General features: G+C 44.4%; 1 protein-coding gene and 2 pseudogenes across 1 annotated transcript in view; 2 read left to right on the top strand and 1 right to left on the bottom strand.

Moving 5' to 3' along the window:
- LOC126162730 (tudor and KH domain-containing protein homolog) overlaps positions 1-21051 on the top strand; it is a 393959-nt gene that overhangs the window by 55187 nt on the left and 317721 nt on the right. The gene's annotated exons all lie outside the window — the stretch shown is intronic.
- Positions 4262-4379, bottom strand: LOC126163479 (5S ribosomal RNA; annotated as a pseudogene).
- LOC126163561 (5S ribosomal RNA) lies at positions 10377-10493 on the top strand (annotated as a pseudogene).

The raw sequence follows: 21051 nt of genomic DNA, 5'->3' as shown, positions 1-21051 counted from the left end.
TCTGCGGACGAACACCAACTCTTTTAGGGAAGTACAACGTTTCTCTTTCCTACTGGGGTTACATAGAATTGCAGCTTTAGTTATCCTATTGTTAGGCATATGTTAGACATAGTTTTAGCAGTCCAGTCTCTATTTTTCAGTTATAGTTGTACTGGTTTCACATTTAGTTATTTTGTAATATCGGTGTTTATTTTACGGCCCAATAATGAACATCCCTCTAGAAAGCGGAGGAACTTCATCACAGATGATCCATTCGTCGTAATTGATCAGATGTTAGAGTATGAAATTTGCTATCATAAAACAGCAATGACAAGGCTGTTACTTTGTAAAGTTTAATTAATGTTGTTTTCCGTACATTAAGTGTTAATGTACGTTCTTAATGTACGTTGTATAGTTCCAAAAAAATATCTGAAGCTGACCAGTGTTAGCTCTACATCATCTGACTTAGGAAATTCAAAACTGCGCTCTAGAGAACGATGCAGCACGATGGAATTAACCGAACCGGACGGAAATCGGTATACGTGTTGTGCATGTACAGACAAATAAAGGATTACAATTTCAGCAGAAATTAGAGGATTTATTGAAGAGGAAAAGGGCCATTTACAACAGTCGTGGGGCAGCTTTACTCAAGAGAGGACAAAATGGCCTCATGAGGCCCTTCCCAAACGGATCAGTGCACCCATCGAGGCCAGAGGGGATGTAACGTCATACAGATAAGTTCTCTGACAGTTTGACTGAATTTTGTAATCTCTGCAGTAACATGACATACCCTTTCCAAACGAAAATATTTTTTTTTCGTTCTCCCCTTATGGGTGCTTCACATTTTACGTCAGGCAGTGTATATTGTGTAGGCTTTACCGTGTTGTTGTGGGCGTCCGGAGGGCTGGTTCGATGCGGCACTGCACAGTAATCTATCTCGAGCAAGATTCTTCATAACTGGAACCTACATCCATTTGAGGCTGCTCACTGTAGTCAGGCTATGATCTTCCTCTAATATTTCGTAGCCCTCCTATTTCCCATCTTTTTTTAATATTGCCAGTCTGCATTTTACATTCTTTCTATTTCGGACAACGTAAGTTATTTTTCTACCCAAATCGCGAATTTCATTTACGAGTTTTAGTACGTCATTTCCTAATCTAATTCTCTCGTCATCGCCTGATGTAATGCACCTGCAGTCCGCCCTACTTAGATCTACATCGACATCTACATTTATAATCCGCAAGCCACCCAACGGTGTGTGGCGGAGGACACTTTACGTGCCACTGTCATTACCTCCCTTTCCTGTTCCAGTCGCGTATGGTTCGCGGGAAGAACGACTGTCTGAAAGCCTCCGTGCGCGCTCGAATCTCTCTAATTTTACATTCGTGATCTTCTCGGGAGGTATAAGTAGGGGGAAGCAATATATATTCGATACCTCATATATATTCGATACCTCAACCGGAAACGCACCCTCTCGAAACCTGGCGAGCAAGCTACACCGCGATGCAGAACGCCTCTCTCGCAGTCTGCCACTTGAGTTTGTTAAACATCTCCGTAACGCTATCACGGTTACCAAATAACCCTGTGACGAAACGCGCCGCTCTTCTTTGGATATTCTCTATCTCCTCCGTCAACCCGATCTGGTACGGATCCCACACTGATGCGCAATACTCAAGTATAGGTCGAACGAGTGTTTTGTAAGCCACCTCCTTTGTTGATGGACTACATTTTCTAAGGACTCTCCCAATGAATCTCAACCTGGTACCCGCCTTACCAACAATTAATTTTATATGATCATTCCACTTCAGATCGTTCCGCACGCATACTCCCAGATATTTTACAGAAGTAACTGCTACCAGTGTTTGTTCTGCTATCATATAATCATACAATAAAGGATCCTTCTTTCTATGTATTCGCAATACATTACATTTGTCTATGTTAAGGGTCAGTTGCCACTCCCTGCACCAAGTGCCTATCCGCTGCAGATCTTCCTGCATTTCGCTACAATTTTCTAATGCTGCAACTTCTCTGTATACTACAGCATCATCCGCGAAAAGCCGCATGGAACTTCCGACACTATCTACTAGGTCATTTATATATATTGTGAAAAGCAATGGTCCCATAACACTCCCCTGTGGCACGCCAGAGGTTACTTTAACGTCTGTAGACGTCTCTCCATTGATAACAACATGCTGTGTTCTGTTTGCTAAAAAGTCTTCAATCCAGCCACACAGCTGGTCTGATATTCCGTAGGCTCTTACTTTGTTTATCAGGCGACAGTGCGGAACTGTATCGAACGCCTTCCGGAAGTCAAGGAAAATAGCATCTACCTGGGAGCCTGTATCTAATATTTTCTGGGTCTCATGAACAAGTAAAGCGAGTTGGGTCTCACACGATCGCTGTTTCCGGAATCGATGTTGATTCCTACATAGTAGATTCTGGGTTTCCAAAAGCGACATGATACTCGAGCAAAAAACATGTTCTAAAATTCTACAACAGATCGACGTCAGAGATATAGGTCTATAGTTTTGCGCATCTGCTCGACGACCCTTCTTGAAGATGGGACTACCTGTGCTCTTTTCCAATCATTTGGAACCTTCCGTTCCTCTAGAGACTTGCGGTACACGGCTGTTAGAAGGGGGGCAAGTTCTTTCGCGTACTCTGTGTAGAATCGAATTGGTATCCCGTCAGGTCCAGTGGACTTTCCTCTGTTGAGTGATTCCAGTTGCTTTTCTATTCCTTGGACACTTATTTTGATGTCAGCCATTTTTTCCTTCTCTAAATCCTCGCACAAACGAAAAAATGGCTGATATCAAAATAAGATGAGTGGTCAGCGGGCCCAGGTTCGATTCCTGGGTGGATCGGAGATTTTCTCTGTTCTGGGACTGGCTGTTGTGTAGTATCAATCATCATTTCAACATCATCGACGCGCAAGGTAGCGTCAAATGAAAAATCACTCGGCGATCGAACTACCCCAGGTGGGGACTCACGGCCATCAATGCCATACGATCACTTAATTTTTCATTCTGCTACATTCCATTATTCTTATTTTATGTTTATCCATATTAATCTTCTCACCGTTTTTAAAGAGACCTCACATTCCATTATATCAATCTGAAATTAGAAGGAAATTTCTCATTTTTTAGTAATGAGAAATGATTTTCGTTTTGTTTGTCTGGCTATAATTCAAAAGCTGCAGTTTCGAATCCCAGCCCCTTCTTCACTTATGTCTAGCAGCAAATGAGACAACAGTGGAATTTTACGTTCCGGTTCACATGCCACGTTAATTTTCAGGTCACCCAGAGTGTGCCGATTTTCTTGTCGGGAGAAATCGAGGATATCTCAGCATAACTAGCGATCTCTTTGGCTGATTGACTGTTTCGCTTCATTTGCGAACGTGGTTCCACCCTCAGTCTGAGAAGTGCGTCGGCCGCCGTCTCTGCGGTGCCAAGTCTGCCAGCTGCCGGATGCGCGGCTTCCTGCTGCAATTTCGGCCGAACCCATGCCTCGAAGAGAATGCATGGCTTCGGATGTTGGCAGCCTCAGCGAAAACTACTACAAAGTGCGTAACCTTCACTCCGTGAGCTGACACCTGTTTCCGTTGCATATACGACAAAAAAATGTATGCTATAAAATCAGAATTTCTTCAGAATAACTTGATCGTAACAATAATGATTAACGTAGAGCCGAAGGTAAATTAACGTCTGCGAGTGCGAGAGGAAGCTAATGCGTAGGCCACGGTCAGGATAGACTGTCGTAAGGTCAGTGTACATTTGTGAACAGAGGACACCAGGGTTGTCTGATACAATTCGCCTATTTTTTGTTGTTTTTTTTAATATGTTCATAAACTGCGTACACAATATTACTATGCTTTTGCATGTCATGTTTCATTCACGCAGCGCTGTTTTTTCCAGATACTAGCTATTTTTTTTATCACGATCGACACAAGACTTTTTAGGATAACTGATAAGAATTTTCCTTGATTTGTGGAAGCAGTATATTAAAAAATATAAACCTACAACTATATCTTTCCTCAAGACGTTTGCTGTGTGTATTAAACCTCACTGAACTAAATTCCGCCTGAACAGGCCTTGGAAGGCCCAACGGTACCGACCGGCTGCCGTGTCATCCTCACACCATAGGCGTCAGAGGATGCGGATATGAGGGGCATGTGGTCAGCACACCGCTCTCCCGGCCGTACGTCAGTTTACGAGACCTGAGCCGCTACTTGTCAGTCAAGTAGCTCCTCAGTTTGCCTCACAAGGGCTGGGTGCACCCCGCTTGCCAACAGCGCTCGGCAGACCGGATGGTCACCCATCCCAGTGCCAGTCCAGCCCAACAGCGCTTAACTCCGGTGATCTGACAGGAACCGGTGTTACCACTGCGGCAAGGCCGTTGGCTATGAAACCACACAATTTTTAAAATATCCTTACACGCACTACAGCTGAAGCTTCCGCAGCAGTAGGGTGGACATGGGTTGCGATCAGCGCTGATTACAGAGATGCCATTTTCATGCACATCTGCAAGTCACTTATCCTAACCCGCATTCGTAAGCCTGTTCTGAATATTTTGAAAATCACTTTAATGTGCCGGTACACCAGATTTCTAAAAATAGGCATATGGTTTGCCCGAAGTTTCTACTACCGAAGTTGAAACGTCTCTGTTGAGTCGTTTCATAAGATGTTTGTCTCACTGGATTCTGTACATCCTATTCTGTCCACCGCCTGATTGCGGTTTAATTTATTAACTCTTCCAGAAAACTGAACAAACAAACTAAGGATTATTAAATGATATTATGTTTGATTTTTTTTTTTTTTTTTTGTGTTCCATAGGAAATCATGGCCGGCCGGTGTGGCCGTGCGGTTCTAGGCGCTTCAGGCTGGAACCGCGTGACCGCTACGGTCGCAGGTTCGAATCCTGCCTCGGGCATGGATGTGTGTGATGTTCTTAGGTTAGTTAGGTTTAAGTAGTTCTAAGTTCTAGGGGACTAATGACTACAGATGTTAAGTCCCATAGTGCTCAGAGCCATTTGAACCATTTAGGAAATCATGACCTGTATTTATTACGTTTTTCCCTTCACCCTACCCTATGTGTCCTTGAATGTGACTGAATGAGTGTTTTTACTAGTGGTTTCGGGTTTCTTTTCTGGGGCACGCTAAGTTGGTTGTCGTCTGCTAGGAGCAGGTGATGTTTGCTTCTCGTTTAGAGGGTAGCAGGACGACCAACTTAGGATCCCAGTACCTGGACAGAGAAGTCTACCCGATTTAGTCTGAGGTTGGTTTGTCTGTCAGGTTGGTGGATGAAGCCTACCCCTCTGGTAGCTTCCGTTGCACCGGTAGTTAGGCGAAGCTCGGTGGAGAAAGGACACTCTGCAGCTATCGGCTGGTGAGTACAGTTCGTAGCTCCTAGAGAGGGCTTCTGCTGATGAGAAGTATGTCAAATTAGAACTTCCCTATCTTAAATTCATGGCATATTTAAGTACTTCTGCTTAACGAAAGCGTATGTAGTTATGTATTTTCGGAATGTGGGATAATTATTTTGTTAAAAATCGGCGATGTGGAAGTTGCTTTGTTCCTTTCGGACAGTCGTGGGTAGGTAGATGGAATGATTGAATTATTGTGTTCCACTTTCCTTTTGTGTGTTTTTCCCTTTTAATTGCGCGATTCTACAATTTTTTGCGAATTATTTAGCTAAACTCTTTTATTCAGGCACCAGTCATGTGTATTCATAGGATGTGCATCAAATTCAGTAACGAAATAAATGTGCTACGTAAAAGATAAACTCTGCTCCCTTTATATTTCTCATTGATGCCAGTTTTCAAATCAATTCTCTATTCCCTGATTTTTATAAGCTAACCTGCTTGCTTGTGATGAACAAAAATGGGAAAAGAATCAAAGTGAACGATGTACTGTCTCAAAATTAAGAAATTATCACATTTAATTAAGCTCATTGATATACGACATACAACGCTGTTCATCTTGTTAGTTTCTTTAAAAAATTGCATTCTTAGAATTACATTCTTAATTTAATTAAACTGATGATCTCCAGTTCGGTCTTCTCTTAATTGTTAGGAAGGGCTTGGGCTGGTGGCGACCCTGTAATTTTTAAATTTATACTTGTCCTTGTGAGGTGGCTTAACCAGAAATTGCGCACAAGGGTTACATCTCCGTATGTCGAGCCTTGGCTAGGATCCGTTTACAGTTCTACATACAAACCTTACAAAGTAGGACATCCTAATTTACATTTCACTTACTAAGAACGTAAAGACCGACTGTGAAGTCATTTAAATGCAATTAATCCTGTTGTATTGGTCACATGTCCCGTAAGTTACACTTTTCTGTCTTAATTGCTTAAACCGATTTTGCGATTCTTTTTCCTGCGAAACATGGGGAGGTAAAATGAGGTCGTTGCCATTTGCCACGTGGACACTATAAACAGGCAGGCACAACGACCCACCCAGTAGCGAAGAGTTCGACGACAGAACTCAGCGGGCCTGCGTATTGGGTCAGACGGCCCCCGTCAACCAGCAGATGCCCACGTTCCTGGGGGTCCGAAGTTTGAGGCAGCGGGACTGTCCGTGGGAAGCTGTGGACGCGGGGATCCTTCGACGAGTTTCCGCCAGTTGTGCCATAAGCGCCACTCCTGCTTCACGGTAGGTGCGTGCGCTCCAATTGACACCACCGGAGTGCTTCGTCAGCACGCTGCCACCAGTATCGTACGACGGCTTCAGGTCCTACCGCCTCTGCCACACCTGGTACGAAGACACCATTCTGCGTCAACCAGTTGTGGGCTCGCAGCTGTATCTAATCCAGCTTCATGTAACAATTAAGAGTTGTACTGTAATACGTCTGCCTTGCTGCAGCCACCCACACCTTCGACTGATTCCTGACTCCCTCGCCCTAGTGATCGAACCCACAACGCCATCCTGAGAGACCGAAGCGAAGCTCCACCACGTCGCGCCAACGAACCGTCATAACCAGTACGTTACATTGTACGCTGCCTGGCAAAAAAGGGAAACGAAACTTCGTGGGTTGAGTGTGTGTGTGTTACTACTGCTTTTGCAAAATCCAGTCACATTTACAAATAATTTAGTAGTATGAGCCAACTTATCAGTATGACGTTGCATCCACTTTGGGAGCGATGAGTGCTCTGGTTCAGTTATAACTAGACCTTGGTATCCTGGATACTGGCATTGCGGTGGAGTTAACGTCCGAGCTGGTGGCACACATATGTTAGTTAGTTGGTTGCGTGTTCCATCGATCAATCGCACGGTACGATAGCCGTTATGACGTGGAACATGTCAAGCTCACAAGAAATGCACATATGAAACAAGATTTTTTAATATATATGTATTACAATAAAGAGTTAAAGATTAATATTTCTATTATTTACCCCATTCCCTTAAATGGCACAAAATGCATATACTATACTTATAGATTTATTTATTCCTATTCAAGAATTCGTCTATGGTATAGAAGGAGTTGTCAAGGAGATATGATTTCAATTTATTTTTGAAGCTATTACTGCCGTCTGTCACACATTTTATTTCATTTGGTAATTTGTCGAAAATTTTTATAGCAGCATATTTTCTCCCTTTCTGTGCCAAAGATACGTCGAGTAAAGGATTGTGTAAGTGTTTCTTTTTTCTGGTCTTATAATCATGAATGTCACTGTTGTTTTTAAACTGGTCCATGTTGTTGAGAACAAATTTCATTAGTGAGTAAATGTGCTGTGAGGCTGTTGTAAGAATTCCGAATCTTTTAAAAATATGCCTACAAGATGTACGATTATGAACTCCACACATTATTCTAACCACTTTCGTTGGAGCAGTGAATACTTTTTGTTTAAATGTCGAGTTACCCCAAAATATTATTCTGTATGACATCAGAGAGTGAAAGTATGCAAAGTATGTTAGCTTACTAATTTTTATATCCTCAAAATTGGCAATTATTCTGATTGCAGAAGTTGCTGAACCTAGTCGCTTTAGAAGATCCAAAATATGAATTTTCCAATTAAGATTCTCATCTGTATGTACACCGAAAACCTTAGTAATTTCTACCCTGTCTACTGACTTCTGTTGATCTTTTATATTTATTGAAGGAACTGTACTTTTTGCAGCAGAAAATTGGATGTACTGTGCTTTTTCAAAGTTTAGAGCGAGCCCATTTCCAGAAAACCAATTAATGACTTTTCCAAAGATCTTATTTGTATCATTTTCAATTGGAGTTTTTTTTACTGGATTAATAATGATGCTTGCATCATCAACAAACAGTGTCAATTCAGCTTCCTGTTTCAGATAGTAAGGGAGATCGTTCACCTGTATCAAGAACAGCAGGGGACCCATTATTGAACCCTGTGTAACACCTAATATAATATCATCCCAGTTAGATGAAGTGGCAAACTTATTTAAATCACTTGACCCATATAAGGAAACTTTTTGCTTCCTGTTCTGTAGGTATGACTTAAACCACTCATATGCTATTCCATTTGTACCACAGAATTGTAATTTCTGTAACATAATGTCATGGTTCATACAATCAAATGTTTTGGACAAATCACAGAAAATTTGTATTGGTGACATTTTACTATTTAAAGACTCTATTATGTGGACAGTGAAATTGCATATTGCTGGCTCAGTGGAACAGCATTTTTAAAATCCAAACTGTGGTTTACTAAGTATCTCATTACTGTTGAGATGGCTAACCACTCTTGCGTACATTACTTTCCAGAAGATTTTTGAAAATGCTGTAAGCAAGGATACTGGCCGATAATTATTGACATCTGTGGTTTCCCCCTATTTGTAGAGAGGCCTGACAATGACATATTATCAAGGATACCATGAGGATGTTGCTGACCACAGGAATACCACGACATCACGCAGACAATTCGTACAAACTCGTGCCGTGTGTGGACGAACAACTGTTCTATTGAAAGTTGGCACCACGATGCTGCCTTATGAATAGTTACACAAGAGGACGTAGATATACAGTAGACGCAGAGGACGTAGTTGCTGTCGCTGTTGCTATAATGGCGGGCCTTCCTTGGCTCTAGTCGTAGGGGCTTCTTCTTCTTCTTCTTGTTGTTTCCGGACTGCCTTAACTCGATCTTCTTCAGATTTTATTCAAGAGAAAGGGCTTCACAAATTGAGCAAATCAATAACGCTTTGGTCCGCCTCCAGCCCTTATGTAAGGAGTTATTTGGCTCGGCATTGATGGAGCTGATGGATATCCTTCTGTGATATTGTGTCGAGTTCTGTCCGATTGGTACATTATATCGTCAAAAGCCTGATGTAGTTGGAGGGTCCTGTCCGTAATACTCCAGACGTTCTCAACTGGGGAGAGACCTGGCGACTTTTACTATTTTGCTGAAATGTAAGTCCATGATGGCTTGCCATGATGGGCCTCAAAACGGGCTACCGGATATAGTCGACGTATCGCTGAGCTGTAAGGGTGCCGCAGATGACAACCAAAGGGGTCCTGGTATGGAATAAAATGTCACCGCAGACCGTCACTCCTTGTTCAAAATCGTTCAAAAAGCTCTGAGCACTTTGGGACTCAACAGCTGAGGTCATCAGTCCCCTAGAACTTAGAACTAATTAAACCTAACTAACCTAAGGACATCACACACATCCATGTCCGAGGCAGGATTCGAACCTGCGACCGAAGCTGTCGCGCAGTTCCAGACTGTAGCGCCTAGAACATCTCGGCGGACTTGCATCAATCCTGTCAATCGCCGCCAAGCCGAATAACTGCTTCCATAATGGCTAGAAGTGGTCCAACTCGTTACTGATTTGCTCAGCTCGTGAAGTTCTTTCTCCTGAATATATCATCCTATTTTTCTGAAATGGTAATTATTTGTTTGTCTGTACATATCTAGCGATTTATGTCTCATATGGATAATTCCTTAGTGCTGCGCATTTTCTTTCTTAGAATCCATTTATTAATCAAGCTTTCTCTACAAACAAAAATATGCTAAAATGATTTGCTACTGTCTCCAGCACTCAGGAGTACTGCAACAACATGAAGCTCAAACTGTAGGTCAGTGTGGTTAGGAGACTGGCTGCACCTACAGCAGGAACACGTGTTGACTTCTTCATAGAGGTCCACAGATTTAGCAAGTGATGGCTCACTTTGGGTACTATTTAAAACTTCTTCTCCCAAATTTAACAGTCGACAGACAGAAGTGGCGCTGTTTATTATCGTCGGTTTAAATAGGTCTTCTGCAGTAATTCAGGTGGGACCACTCTGGGAAGATAACTTGGGCCCTGGCATCTTCCTAACGGCCAACTTTACCTTGCGAAAGGATCCCTGCACGAAAAAGTGTTCACGTCCAAACAACGATTTGGTTTTAATGGTAATTGCCTCCTTGGCGATAATTAGTAACTTCTTAATGCAACCGGCAACGGCCTTGCCGCAGTGGATACACCGGTTCCCGTGAGATCACCGAAGTTAAGCGCTGTCGGGCGTGGCCGGCACTGGGATGGGTGACCATCCAGCCGCCATGCGCTGTTGCCATTTTTCGCGGTGCACTCAGCCTCGTGATGCCAAATGAGGAGCTACTCGACCGAATAGTAGCGGCTCCGGTCAAAGACAACCATCATAACGACCGGGAGAGCGGTGTGCTGGCCACATGCCCCTCCTATCGGCATCCTCAACTGAGGATGACACGGCGGTCGGATGGTCCCGATGGGCCAGTTGTGGCCTGAAGACGGAGTGCTGCTTTAATGCAACTAGGTGTCTATTCGTCGAAATCAGAGGAAAATATCTATATGTGCAATATCATTATCTATTTATCATCTCTAGCCGCCATTACATCACATATAAAATTGAAATGCAAATTTTCCCACACATTAGTTGCTGAAGTTTATGAGTTAATTTTTAGCCTCGATTACATTTTATTTAGTCCAACTAATTCTGAAGTTCTATCGCCATTAGTTCAGATTGAGGCATCACAGTATTACTTTTATAAGAGTCCTCAGTACGGAATAAGATGACACTGAGTCACAATAGCCGGCCGCTGTGGCCAAGCGGTTCTAGGCGCTTCAGTCCGGAATAGCGCTGCTGCTACGGTCGCAGGATCGAATCCTGCCTCGGGGATGGATGTGTGTGATGTCCTTAGGTTAGTTAGGTTTAAGTAGTTCTAAGTCTAGGGAACTGATGACCTCAGATGTTAAGTCCCACAGTGCTTAGAGCCATTTGAACCATTTGAGTCACAATACATCATGTATACACTCTAAGACAGAAAAAGTACCATGAAGGAATTGTCCTCATAGGAAGGAAATCACTAGATGTGATATACATGTACAAACTCATGACTAAAATTTTTTAAAAAATTGGGTGATTCATTCAAGAGAAAGAGCTTCACAAATTGAGAAGTCAATAACTTGTTGGTCCGCCTCTGGCCCTTATGCAAGCAGTTATTCGGCTTGGCATTGACAGAGCTGCTGGATGTCCTCTTATGGGATATCGTGCCGAATTCTGTTCAATTGGTGCACTAGATCGTCAGAATCCTGAGCTGGTTGGAGGGCTCTGCCCATAATGCTTCCCTCATCCTCAGTTGCGGAGAGATCCCGCGACCTTGTCGGCCAAGGCACGGTTTTGCAAGCACGAAGACAAACTGTAGAAACTCTGTCCGTGTGCGAACGGACATTATCTTGCTGAAATGTAAGCCCACGATGGATTGCTATGATGGCCAACAAAACGGGGTGTAGAATATTGTTGACATACCGCTGTGCCGTAAGTGTACTGTGGATGACAACCAAAGGGCTTCTGCTATGAAAACAAATCACTCCCCAGACTATCACTCCTGTTCGTCAGGCCATATGGCGGGTGGCAGTAGGGTTGGAATCCCACCGCTGTTGGGGGCCTCCTCGGACACGTCTTAGACCTGGAATCTGATTGACTGGAGTAGAATTGATAAGTCTCGCTTCGAACTGCGCCCTGATGATAAGCGGAGGCTTGTCTGGAGGCGCTCCAGACGGCGGTAGGGCACCAACCTGACCGCCATAAACCCTGACGACCAGGGGTGCCACTTCATTTCAAAGCAGGACTCCTGTGGTTGTCATCTGCGGCACTCTTTGAGCACAGAGCCACGTCGAAGACATTCTACGCCCCGTTTTGTTGCTCTTCATGGGAAGCCATCCTGGGCTTATATTTCAGCAAGATAATGCCCGTCCCCAGCAAGGTTGCCCGATCTCTTCGCAAGTGAGAGCGTCTGGAGCATTATGGTCAGGGCCCTCCTACCAGCTTGGCATTTTGACGATCTGATACACCAGTTGAACAGAAAATGGCTCGATATCCTTAGGAGAAAATCCAAAAACTCTGTTAATCAATACCAAGTCGAATAACTGCTTGGATAACGGGCTAAGGTTGACCAACACGTTATTGACTTGCTCAATTAGTGAAGCTCTTTCTCTAGAACAAATCAATCAATTTTTCTGAAACTGTAATAATTTGTTTGTCTGTACAAGTACATCAAATCTACTGATTTTTGTCTCATTCGGAAGATTTCTTCGTGGTGCGTCGTATGTTATAGTATTGTGAATACTACACTCATGCTCATAAATTAAGGATATTGCTGATAAATGGTGAAACAACGCTCTGGTGGGCGGATTGCAGGTTTAAATCACCTCGGGGTATGACCATGTGGTGCATTTTAGCTGCGACAGTCGCACGCTGGCGCTGGCAGCAGTCCACATATGCAGAGGTGTGTTGGTGCATGTCAGAGTACGGTGCAGCGAGTAAGTGTGCAGGCGTTTTCAGACGTGCTAATGATGACAGTGTGTTGAAAATGGCTCAAAGAACACATATTGATGACGTTATGAGGGGTAGAATACTACGCTGACTGGAGGCTGGTCAAACACAGCAGGTCGTAGCACGGGCCCTCCGTGTGCCACAAAGTGTGATCTCAAGATTATGGCAACGATTCCACTAGACAGCAAACGTGTCCAGGCGCTATAGTACGGGACGTCCACAGTGTACAACACCACAAGAAGACCGATATCTCACCATCAGTGCCCACAGACTGCCACGGAGTTCTGCAGGTAACCTTGCTCGGGACCTTACCGCAGCCACTGGAACAGATGTCTCCAGACACACAGACTACAGACGACTGAACAGACATGGTTTATTCACCCGGAGACCTGCAAGGTGCATTCCACTGATCCCTGGTCACAGGAGAGCCCGTAAAGCCTGGTGGCAAGAACACAGTACATTATCATTGGAACAGTGGTCACGGGTTATGTTCACGGACGAGTCCAGGTACAGTCTGAACTGTGATTATCGGCGGATTTTCATCTGGCGTGAACCAGGAACCAGACACCAACCCCTTAATGTCCTTGAAAGGGACCTGTATGGAAGTCGTGGTTTGATGGTGTGGGGTGGGATTATGATTGGTGCACGTACACCCCTGCATGTCTTTGACAAAGGAACTGTAACAGGTCAGGTGTATCGGGACGTCATTTTGCACCAGTATGTCCGCCTTTTCCGGGGAGCAGTGGGTCCCACCTTCCTCCTGATGGATGATAACGCACTACCCCATCGAGCTGACATCGTGGAGGAGTATCTTGAAACAGAACATACCAGGCGAATCGAGTGGCCTGCCTGTTCTCCAGACATAAACCCCATCGAGCACGTCTGGGATGCTCTCTGTCGACGTATCGCTGGACGTCTTCAAACCCCTACGACACTTCAGGAGCTCCGACAGACACAGGTGCAGGAATGGGAGGCTACACCCCAGCAGCTGCTCGACCACCTGATCCAGAGTATGCCAACCCGTTGTGCGTCCTGTGTACGTGTGCAGGGTGATCATATCCCATATTGTTGTCGGGGTACATGCGCAGGAAACAGTGGCGTTTTGTAGCACATGTGTTTCGGGACGGTTTTCTCAACTTGTCACCAATACCGTGGACTTACAGATCTGTGTCGTGTGCGTTCCCTATGTGCCTATGCTGTTAGCGACAGTTTTGTATAGTGTCACGTTGTGTGGCACGACATTCTGCAATTATCCGTAATTTATAAGCATGAGTGCACAAAATATTACGCATCACGAAGGGATTTTCGAATTTCCCGATTTCAACTATACGGTTGTAAACGAGGTTGAAAACTGTGATGTCTGTGAGATCAATAGAAAGCGAAAGTCTATTTTCCTGCAAATCAGCTCTTAGTGTGGTAAAAGTGCATGACGACTGAGCACATCATATCAGTCTCCCCCTCTCCCCCCCTTCTCCCGAGAAGATTCCTTTTTCTGAGGGTTTCAAGTGAGATAATCGAAGAGGCGACGTCATGCGCTGAACTGCTAGCTGTCGAAGATTAACGCTGTGTTGTCAGCCACTATCATCTTGTTGCACGAAACCAGCACACATTGTATCACCATAAGAACGTGCACCAGCATTGCCTCCTTTATACTCGTACTTCACAGCCACAGTTAAAAGTGGTAATGCATCGACACATTTAAAGAATGGCTTAACGGTACCACCAAAAGCTGATAACATTTGTTCACAGTCAACCAGTTTTGGTCAGGCCACCGCTTGAGGTCACGAATTAGGGAATATTCCCCGCCATCAAATACACCAATGTTTTTATTTACGGCATGCACGTTGATGACGTTATAGTAATTTTTTTTTAGGTTTTGTATATTATTCAGTCCCCCCCCCATGAACCATGGACCTTGCCGTTGGTGGGGAGGCTTGCGTGCCTCAGCGATACAGATAGCCGTACCGTAGGTACAACCACAACGGAGGGGTATCTGTTGAGAGGCCAGACAAACGTGTGGTTCCTGAAGAGGGGCAGCAGCCTTTTCAGTAGTTGCATGGGCAACAGTCTGGATGATTGACTGATCTGGCCTTGTAACAATAACCAAAACGGCCTTGCTGTGCTGGTACTGCGAACGGCTGAAAGCAAGGGGAAACTACGGCCGTAATTTTTCCCGAGGGCATGCAGATTTACTGTATGATTAAATGATGATGGCGTCGTCTTGGGTAAAATATTCCGGAGGTAAAATAGTCCCTCATTCGGATCTCCGGGCGGGGACTACTCAAGAGGATGTCGTTATCAGGAGAAAGAAAACTGGCGTTGTACGGATCGGAGCGTGGAATGTCAGATCCCTTAATCGGGCAGGTAAGTTAGAAAATTTAAAAAGGGAAATGGATAGGTTAAAGTTAGATATAGTGGGAATTAGTGAAGTTCGGTGGCAGGAGGAACAAGACTTCTGGTCAGGTGACTAAGGGTTATAAACACAAAGTCAAATAGGGGTAACGCAGGAGTAGGTTTAATAATGAATAGGAAAATAGGAATGCGGGTAAGCTACTACAAACAGCATAGTGAACGCATTATTGTGGCCAAGATAGACACGAAGCCCACGCCTACTACAGTAGTACAAGTTTATATGCCAACTAGCTCTGCAGATGACGAAGAAATTGAAGAAATGTATGATGATATAAAAGAAATTATTCAGATAGTGAAGGGAGACGAAAATTTAATAGTCATGGGTGACTGGAATTCGAGTGTAGGAAAAGGGAGAGAAGGAAACGTAGTAGGTGAATATGGATTGGGGCTAAGAAATGAAAGAGGAAGCCGCCTGGTAGAATTTTGCACAGAGCACAACTTAATTATAGCTAACACTTGGTTTAAGAATCATGATAGAAGGTTGTATACATGGAAGAACCCTGGAGATACTAAAAGGTATCAGATAGATTATGTAATGGTAAGACAGAGATTCAGGAACCAGGTTTTAAATTGTAAGACATTTCCTGAGGCAGACGTGGACTCTGACCGCAATCTGTTGGTTATGACCTGTAGATTAAAACTGAAGAAACTGCAAAAAGGTGGAAATTTAAGGAGATGGGACCTGGATAAACTGAAAGAACCAGAGGTTGTACAGAGTTTTAGGGAGTGCATAAGGGAACAATTGACAGGAATGGGGGAAAGAAATACAGTAGAAGAAGAATGGGTAGCTTTGAGGGATGAAGTAGTGAAGGCAGCAGAGGATCAAGTAGGTAAAAAGACCAGGGCTCTTAGAAATCCTTGGGTAACAGAAGAAATATTGAATTTACTTGATGAAAGGAGGAAATATAAAAATGCCGTTAATGAAGCAGGCAAAAAGGAATACAAACGTCTCAAAAATGAGATCGACAGGAAGTGCAAAATGGTTAAGCAGGGATGGCTAGAGGACAAATGTAAGGATGTAGAGGCTTATCTCACTAGGGGTAAGATAGATACTGCCTACAGGAAAATTAAAGAGACCTTTGGAGATAAGAGAACCACTTGTATGAATATCAAGAGTTCAGATGGAAACCCAGTTCTAAGCAAAGAAGGGAAAGCAGAAAGGTGGAAGGAGTATATAGAGGGTCTATACAAGGGCGATGCACTTAAGGACAATATTATGGAAATGGAAGAGGATGTAGATGAAGATGAAATGGGAGATACGATACTGCGTGAAGAGTTTGACAGAGCACTGAAAGACCTGGATCGAAACAAGGCCCCCGGAGTAGACAACATTCCATTGGAACTACTGACGGCCTAGGGAGAGCCAGTCCTGAAAAAACTCTACCATCTGGTGAGCAAGATGTACGAGACAGGCGAAATACCCTCAGACTTCAAGAAGAATATAATAATTAAAATCTCAAAGAAAGCAGGTGTTGACAGATGTGAAAATTACCGAATAATCAGTTTAATAAGCCACAGCTGCAAAGTACTAATGCGAATTCTTTACAGACGAATGGAAAAACTAGTAGAAGCCGACCTCGGGGAAGATCAGTTTGGATTCCGTAGAAATACTGGAACACGTGAGGCAATACTGACCTTACGACGTATCTTAGAAGAAAGATTAAGGAAAGGCAAACCTACATTTCTAGCATTTGTAGACTTAGAGAAAGCTTTTGACATGTTGACTGGAATACTCTCTTTCATATTCTAAAGGTGGCATGGGTAAAATACAAGGAGCGAAAGGCTATTGTACAGAAACCAGATGGCAAAGAGTCGAGGGACATGAAAGGGAAGCAGTGGTTGGGAAGGGAGTAAGACAGGGTTGTAGCCTGTCCCCGATGTTATTCAATCTGTATATTGAGCAAGCAGTAAAGGAAACAAAAGAAAAATTTGGAGTAGGTATTAAAATCCATGGAGAAGAAATAAAAACCTTGAGGTTCGCCGATGACATTGTAATTCTCTCAGAGACAGCAAAGGACTTGGAAGAGCAGTTGAACGGAATGGATGGTGTCTTGAAGGGAGGATATAAGATGAACATCAACAAAAGCAAACCGAGGATAATGGAATGTAGTCGAATTAAGTCGGGTGATGCTGAGGGAATTAGATTAGGAAATGAGACACTTAAAGTAGTAAAGGAGTTTTGCTATTTGGGGAGCAAAATAACTGGTGATGGTCGAAGTAGAGAGGATATAAAATGTAGACTGGCAATGGCAAGGATAGCGTTTCTGAAGAAGAAAAATTTGTTAACATCGAGTATAGATTTAAGTGTCAGGAAGTCATTTCTGAAAGTATTTGTATGGAGTGTAGCCATGTATGGAAGTGAAACATGGACGGTAAATAGTTTGGACAAGAAGAGAATAGAAGCTTTTGAAATGTAGTGCTACAGAAGAATGCTGAAAATTAGATGGGTAGATCACATAACTAATGAGGAAGTATTGAATAGGATTGGGGAGAAGAGAAGTTTGTGGCACAACTTGACCAGAAGAAGGGATCGGTTGGTAGGACATGTTCTGAGGCATCAAGGTATCACCAATTTAGTATTGGAGGGCAGCGTGGAGGGTAAAAATCGTAGAGGGAGACCAAGAGATGAATACACTAAGCAGATTCAGAAGGGTGTAGGTTGCAGTAGGTACTGGGAGATGAAGAAGCTTGCACAGGATAGAGTAGCATGGAGAGCTGCATCAAACCAGTCTCAAGACTGAAGACCACACCAACAACAACATATTATTCAGTATCTCGAAAATGACTACATTGTTGATATACTCTGCCAGAGGAAGACAAATGAATCTCAGAATTGGAGTAGGAAACGAAATGTTACGTCACGTATTGAGAGGGTTTGTGATGTTATTGCAGAGATTACAATATCGAATCAATCTGACATAACTTGGCAGTATGAAACCACTTATCAGTATGAGGCTGCACCCCGACTGGCCTAGGTGCCTGAACTGATTCGATTGGGAAGGGTGTCATAAAGCGGAGCGGTTGTATTCTCTCTTGTGGTAAGTGATGCTTGCCCATCGAGCATCGGGTCGATTTTGCGCTATTCGATTTCTCTTGTCTCTGCCCACGGGGCGTGCGCACCGCGGTTGCCGCGTGATTTTGATGTTTATGGAAGAGGAGTGACGGCGGCAGCTGGGACGAGCTGGCCTGGAGGAAGTCGGTGACCACGTGAACGAGTGCGGAGCCGTCGGCGTGGAGACAGTCGATTGTGGCGAGGCCGGGCAGCAGCGCGGAAGCGAGCTGCGCGGCTAGCTGTTTGTTTGCGTGCCAGGGTTTGGCAGATCGATGAGCTACTTGAGAGGGGATTTGCATCTGTGCCTTACTTCCAAAGACCTTTAAAGAGAATAATATGGTGAGAAGTTCTGGCTGTTTATTCAACAATGTGTTAATTTGAGGTACCCTTGTGTGTCTACAATTGTGACGATTCCGTGTGTCGCTTTGGAGAGCGTATGGCATATAGTGGGGCAATTACACTGAAGAGCCAAAGAAACTGGTACTCCTGCCTCATATCGTGTAAGGCCCCCGCAAATACCCAGTAGTGCCGCAACACTACGTGGCATGGGCTCGAATAATGTCTGAACTCTTGCTGGAGGGAATTGACACCATGAATCATGAAGGGCTGTCCATAAATCCGTAAGAGTACGAGGGGGTGGATATCTCTTCTGAACAGCACGTTGCAAGGCATCCCAGATATGCTCAATGTTGTACACGTCTGGGGAGTTTGGTGGCCAGCGGAACTGTTTAAACTCAGGAGAGTGTTCCTGGAGCCACGCTGGGGCAGTTTTGGTTTTTCGGCGTGTGGGGTGTCGCATTGTCCTGCTGGTATTGCCCAACTCCGTCGGAACGCACAGTGAACATGAAAGGATGCAGGTGATCAGGCAGGATGCTTACGTACGTGTCATCTGTCATAGTCGTATCTAGACGTACCAGGGGTCCCATATCACTCCAACTGCACATGCCCCACACCGTTACAGTGCTTCCACTAGCTTGGAAAGTCCCCTGCTGACATGCAGGGTCCATGGATTCATTAGGTTGTCTCCATACCTGTACACGTCCATCCGCTCGTTACAATTTGAAATGACACTCGTCCGACCAGGCAACATGTTTCCAGTCAACAACAGTCCAATGTCAGTGTTGACAGGCCCAGGCGAGGCGTAAGGCTTTGTGTCGTGCAGTCAGCAAGGCTATGCTACATCTACCCGCAAGCCACCCAACGGTGTGTGGCGGAGGGCACTTTACGTGCCACTGTCATTACTTCCCTTTTCTGTTCCAGTCGCGTATAGTTCGCGGGAAGAACGACTGTCTGAAAGCCTCCGTGCGCGCTCGAATCTCTCTAATTTTACATTCGTGATCTTCTCGGGAGGTATAAGTAGGGGGAAGCAATATATTCGATACCTCATCCAGAAAAGCACCTTCTCGAAACCTGGCGAGCAAGCTACACCGCGATGCAGAGCGCCTCTCTTGCAGAGTCTGCCACTTGAGTTTGTTAAACATCTCCGTAAAGCTATCACGGTTACCAAATAACCCTGTGACGAAACGCGCCGCTGTTCTTTGGATCTTCTCTATCTCCTCCGTCAACCCGATCTGGTACGGATCCCACACTGATGAGCAATACTGAAGTATAGGTCGAACGAGTGTTTTGTAAGCCACCTCCTTTGTTGATGGACTACATTTTCTAAGGACTCTCCCAATGAATATCAGCCTGGTACCCACGTTACCAACAATTAATTTTATATGATCATTCCACTTCAAATCGTTCCGCACGCATACTCCCAGGTATTTTACTGAAGTAACTGCTACCAGTGTTTGTTCCGCTATCATATCATACAATAAAGGATCCTTCTTAAAGGATCCTTCTTTCTATATATTCGCAATACGTTACATTTGTCTATGTTAAGGGTCAGTTGCCACTCCCTGCACCAAGTGCCTATCCGCTGCAGATCTTCCTGCATTTCGCTACAATTTTCTAATGCTGCAACTTCTCTGCCGCTTCCAATCTAGCAATCTTGTTTCCTAGCTTCACCGGCTCTAAGGTCAATTTCCTTTAGCCTTGCGGAAGGGGATTTCAGCACAACTGGTGTAAAAAAAAAAAAAAATGGCTCTGAGCACTATGGGACTTAACATCTGAGGTCATCAGTCCCCTAGAACTTACAACTACTTAAACCTAACTAACCTAACACACATCCATGCCCGAGGCAGGATTCGAACCTGCGACCGTAGCGGTCGCGGGGCTCCAGACTGTAGCGCCTAGAACCGCTCGGCCACTCCGGCCGGCACAACTGTTGTAATTGGCACTTAATAATGGAACTGGAACGGAGTTAATGCCCAAGCTGATCCCACATATGATCATCTATCGGGGATAGATTTGGGGATCTTGCTGGCCAAGGAAAGACCACAATATCACGCAGACAGTTCACAGAGACATTGAAAAATGTCACCACGGTACTGTCGCATGACAGGTAACACACGGGAAAGCAGGATGTCCATGAGGCATCTTTGTGCAGTCCAGTTTCCTCTGTCACTCCCAATTCGACGACGCCAGGGCTAGCACCGCTGTGCTCTCCAAAACATTGGAAGAACGGGACCCATCCACAGGTCGCTGCCATATTCGATGACTATGGTAATCCGTAGTATTGCAGAACTGCGATTCATCGCTGAAGACAATTCGACGTCAATCATCAACTGTCCATGCTTCCCGCTCATGGCCCCAATCCAGACGTAGCTGTTCGTATTGTGGTCTTAACGGCAACATACGCGTGGACGGTGAGAGAGGAGACAAAATTTTGCTGGGTGTCCATTACTTGTTCTTGGATGGCATGCGCAGATGTGAAGGAGTTACAATGTAACAGCGATCCTCGCTTCTAATGAT

The sequence above is a fragment of the Schistocerca cancellata genome, chromosome 2 (assembly GCF_023864275.1).
Source record: "Schistocerca cancellata isolate TAMUIC-IGC-003103 chromosome 2, iqSchCanc2.1, whole genome shotgun sequence".
Classification (NCBI taxonomy): domain Eukaryota; kingdom Metazoa; phylum Arthropoda; class Insecta; order Orthoptera; family Acrididae; genus Schistocerca; species Schistocerca cancellata.
This window is presented reverse-complemented; position numbering and strand designations above follow the sequence as displayed.